Source organism: Pollachius pollachius (assembly GCF_949987615.1).
Source record: "Pollachius pollachius genome assembly, chromosome: 5".
Taxonomy (NCBI): domain Eukaryota; kingdom Metazoa; phylum Chordata; class Actinopteri; order Gadiformes; family Gadidae; genus Pollachius; species Pollachius pollachius.
This window is the reverse complement of record NC_136938.1, coordinates 89,786-94,863: the sequence shown is the minus strand read 5'-3', so window position 1 is coordinate 94,863 and position 5,078 is coordinate 89,786. Positions and strand designations below refer to the sequence as shown.

The 5,078-nt window shown below is 43.3% G+C and overlaps 1 long non-coding RNA gene across 1 annotated transcript; it reads left to right on the top strand.

Moving 5' to 3' along the window:
- Positions 1 to 470: 470 nt before the first annotated feature.
- LOC307076201 lies at positions 471 to 4,288 on the top strand. Its single transcript, XR_013811889.1, has 5 exons — positions 471 to 524; positions 804 to 975; positions 2,498 to 2,565; positions 3,176 to 3,219; positions 4,189 to 4,288. It is a non-coding gene; the product is annotated as an uncharacterized lncRNA (long non-coding RNA).
- Positions 4,289 to 5,078: the final 790 nt, after the last annotated feature.

The window sequence follows — 5,078 nt, the reverse complement described above, 5'->3', positions numbered from 1 at the left end:
AAAGTATGCTCCTACTAATTTACTTTTTATGATATCTGTACTGTGTTCCAAAACAGGGATAATGTCTGGATTGATATAAATTTTGATTGCTTGTTTTTCATCAAACACCATAGGCATCATTGATTAGAGTAGCCTGGGTGTCTCATACCTCTGCCACTTTCACTGTATGATTATCTATCCTTTACCACGATCTGTTGTGTACTTAATCTCTGGATAATCCTGTGTCAACCCAGAGACGCATATTCTGAATTGCATTGTGCTTCATTTGTGCCTCTTTCCTGAATACAGCCAAATTAAAAGCTATATCTTGATTGTACTTCTTCTCTGTGACTGTGAATCTGATGTCTCACTTTGGTATACTTTTACCAAACCAGGTGAGCCGAAAAACCTGCAGCAGTTGTTTCGCAGCTCTCTCAAACAAGGGAAAACTAAAGGCCAAAACGGGGTCCCTGGATAGGAAGTGAGCGGAAGGGGTCCTGAAAAATCGAAACGCGGCAAGAGTGGTGAACTCTGCCCATATTGCAGTAAGTAGAAAAGCTCATATTTCATTAAGTATTAATGATTTGCTTCACCTTCATTAATACTTCTGTGATAGAGCAAGGACCTAATTTTACAAAAATAAGTGTAATCTGTAAGTGTAAAAAAGCAAGACTATATTCCAGGTGACCTATTTCAAAGCCACAATTTAAAAAAGCATTTGGGGAGATTGTAATGTTGTTTAAAGTAATTTTGTTTTTAATATGGTGGAAAAAGAATGCAGTGAGAATAACTAATGTTTGCTTATCTGCATTTATCTATTACAGGTGAAAAAACTAAGTGCATTGGGCTATGTCCCAATTTTATTTTATGCCAGAAGGGAGAAAGCCTCTGGAAAGTGGGTGGCTGATGTGATGAACCAGCTGACACCCACTGAGGATAACCTCAAAATTTTAGCCAGTATGAAAAAGGCATACAATTTTGTTTTGCTTAAAGAAGGTAGGATTTGTTTCATTTAAAAGTCATGACAGTTTTAAACGTTTTGCCTTTGCTGATGTGTACATATCGAATATCAACATACACATTTAATATTGTAGGGAACCAGCCCCAGCCTCAGCCCCAGCCTCAGCCTCAGCCTCAGCCCCAGCCCCAGCCCCAGCCCCAGCCCCAGCCTCAGGCCTTTGCCCTGGCCGAGCCCCAGGCCCAGCACCAGCCTCAGGCCCTGGCCCAGCCCCAGGCCCTGGCCCTGGCCCTGGCCGAGCCCGAGCCTCAATATCATATATTGGACCTATACCCTGTCTTGCCCCAGCCCGAGCCCGAGCCCCAGCCCCAGGCCCTGGCCCAGCCCCAGCCTCAGCCCGAGCCCCAGCCCCAGGCCCTGGCCCAGCACCAGCCTCAGGCCCTGGCCCAGCCCCAGGCCCAGCACCAGCCCCAGGCCCTGGCCCAGCCCCAGCCTCAATATCATATATTGGACCTATACCCTTTCTTGCCCCAGGCCCTAGCCCAGCCCCAGCCTCAGCCCGAGCCCCAGCCCCAGGCCCTAGCCCAGCCCCAGCCTCAGGCCCTGGCCCAGCCCCAGCCTCAGGCCCTGGTCCAGCCCCAGGCCCAGCACCAGCCCCAGGCCCTGGCCCAGTCCCAGCCACAGGCCCTGACCCAGTCCAAGCACCAGCCTCAGGCCCTGGCCCAGCACCAGCCCCAGGCCCAGCCCACACCTCAGGCCCTGGCCCAGCACCAGCCCCAGTCTCAGGCCCTGGCCGAGCACCAGCCTCAGGCCCTGGCCCAGCACCAGCCCCAGCCTCAGGCCCAGCCCCAGCCTCAGGCCCTGGCCCAGCACCAGTCTCAGGCCCTGGCCCAGCACCAGCCTCAGGCCCTGGCCCAGCCCCAGCCTCAGGCCCTGGCCCAGCCCCAGCCTCAGGCCCTGGGCCAGCCCCAGGCCCAGCACCAGCCCCAGGCCCTGGCCCAGCCCCAGCTACAGGCCCTGACCCAGTCCAAGCACCAGCCTCAGGCCCTGGCCCAGCACCAGCCCCAGGCCCAGCCCCAGCTTCAGGCCCTGGCCCAGCACCAGCCCCAGCCTCAGGCCCTGGCCCAGCACCAGCCCCAGGCCCAGCCCAGCCTCAGGCCCTGGCCAAACCCCCCCCCCAAAAAAGAAAGTGTAGGTGAACTTCAGTCTTAGCACACTATGTACGAATTTCCCATTTTTGTAATCATTATTCATGAAATACAGAAATCCTCAGGTGAATTTGGCTCCAGTCCTTTCGGCTAGGCAGTACGATTTTATTAATTATGTAATTAGGCTACATTTCGGCCATGAAATCACTGAATTTGATGGCTAATACATTCTTTAGTTACTTAGCTGTATTTAGCTGGACCATGTTTAATGTTGTTCCCCCGATTTTATGAAAACTATCTAAAAATTAGTTAAAGTTTCATACAAATGCACAAGACTGCAGATCGTGTTACATTCCTCTACTTACTTTTTGACATTTATGGTTAATTAATATTTTCTTTTTTGTCATTTAAGGTTGCCGGAAATGTAGTAGGCAAAAAATATTTCATTATGACGCCGTCACAGAAAGGAGGATGAATGAGGTAAGATAGAAATATATTTTTCATTAGGCTGTCTGATAATCTCTCCATTGTCTCAGACTCATCTGGCATTTCACATATCACAAAACACTGGCCATTTAAGCAAGTGGTTACCAACTTCAGTCATTCTTGTCCTTGGCATGAATTACATGCAGGCTCAACAACGGCCATGGCCCTTTGCGTGATGTCCCTTTGAAAATCTGAGGTTCACAGGCCACTGTGGCCTTGGTGCCCCCTTTCAATATTCTGCTTTGCGTCCGACTATAGCGATTTTTATTTAGCCTATGGCCTGTCAAAACCATCTAATAGAAAATAAATGTTACAAGCAGCCTATATATCTGTACATATAAAAATCAGATGATTTACAGTTCAATGTAATATCTCATGTTTCATTTTTTTGTAATGTTTCATATAGTGATGCAGGTCTACTGCTGTGAATAGGCTAAATACAACTCCATTTTTATGTAGCCTACTGTATAGTTAACTTTGGCCTTGGTGCCCTGACGTGTGGCCTTTGTGCCCCCCACCAAATATGCCCATCTGAAGGCCAAGTGGCCTTGCCACTAAAATTATGAAATTCCAAGCCTGATTATATGTATGTGTCTTTCTGTAGGGGCGAGCAGAAGTAAGGGTGAGATGGTTACCTTGCTCTGCATGGTAAGCACTGGTTTATATTGCCTTCATACATGTATTTTCTGCTTCCACTTTTAACCATCTCATATGTATAAAGGTTGGAACGTATATTGTAGCACACACAACTTTGAATGTACAGGTGGGTCTCCGAAAATTAGAATATTGTGAAAAGAGTCGATGCAGCCTTCTACCAGAAGATTTTAGAGTTGACGAGTTTTATGGAGATGCTGATTTCCTTTTCCAGCAGGACTCAGCACCTGCCACAGTGCCAAAACTGCTAGTAACTGGTTTGCTTACCATGGTATTACCGTGGTTAACTCATCTCCTCTGAACCCCATAGAGAATCTGTGGGAAATTGTCAAGAAGACAATATTTTGAAATTATTATTTTGGTTTTCATGAGCTGTAAACTGTAATCATCAAGATAGATTAAAACCTAAGAATTGCTTGTAATATTTCACTTTATATCTAATGAATCTAGAATATATTGACTATTAGCTTTTTTGAAATACATTTGGGGGACAAATTTAACTTGTTCACAATATTGTTATTTTTGAGAGCCATCTGTATAATAATTACACTATTGGTATAGGATGGAGTAAATGCTGTGTCACATATCGTTTAGAGGATTTAGCCACTTTCTCTTATCAATATCATGCCTGGTGCCATGCATAATTGTCCCTGTGTGAGTCCCTGTAGGAAGTAGACATTCACCAATACATTGGCAGAACATCAGTATCGGCCAAGATCATCCTCGTTGACTGAGATCGGCTATTGGCTAGTTTACTTTCTATGACTTAATAGATGAGAGTGGCTGATGTGTATCTGTTACATTGCATCAAGCACTCTATATGTATATGTTTGTATAAAAACAATATAATACAAGACGTACAATACTTTTGGAAAATATATACGCTGTGAAACTATTATTTATTAAAATGGCTCCTCCATTTTTCACTGTTCTAATGTTATTTTGTGCTACTTTTACTTACAGTGGAAAAACCTGGGAGGAGACATGGGAGCTGGCCTGCCAGTTCCCATCCTAAGATGCCGGCCAGACTTTTTTCATTTATTATAATTGATTTTTGTTTAAAATAAAGGAAAGTATACCTATATTTCTGTTTACGTCTTTCCATTAGCCTTGTGGATTAAAGATGAATTAATTATTGCCAAAAATGACTGAATGAATTTTTGGTTTTACTTTTCCATCGTGTTTAGAAACATCATGTGACAGTTTTGTATTTTTTTTTAAATATTGTAGAAGAAAATATGGGAAACAAACATAAATAATGCATGATTATATTTGAAATTTAGTAAAATTTAACATCACAAATACATTATTATTTAAGTGGATTACATTAATGAACTGATATATTTCACCCAAATCATCTATATACAGTATAATGTAGCCTTTACCTTGATTGATTTAGTAAATATACATTTTCATTAACTTAATTACAACCCTCCTCTTGGTGGAAGAACTTCCAAGTATCCCTTCTAATTTCTTTGCTTCCTAACAATTTCAAAGGAACGATTGTACTGGGCATTGTATTTTTAAATACATTGATGTATTCCCATGATTGGAAGTTGGCAGTATTAAACTAATAGAGTGAGTTGGGAAACGCATTACAATGTTATTAATATACAAATGTAGTATTGTTCACTCTATTATATTGGGTTGTATATATATATTATATATATATATTATATATATATATATTAGTGGTGGTGGGCCGTTATTTCCCCACCAGTTTTCGTCAAGAATCATTTTGTAACCAACACTAGTAAAAAAAAAAACTCGAGTTGAATTATTGTAACGTGAGGGTTCGATATGTGGTGGTGGATCACTCTTTATGAGAATAAACAGCAGGGAGACGGTCGGAT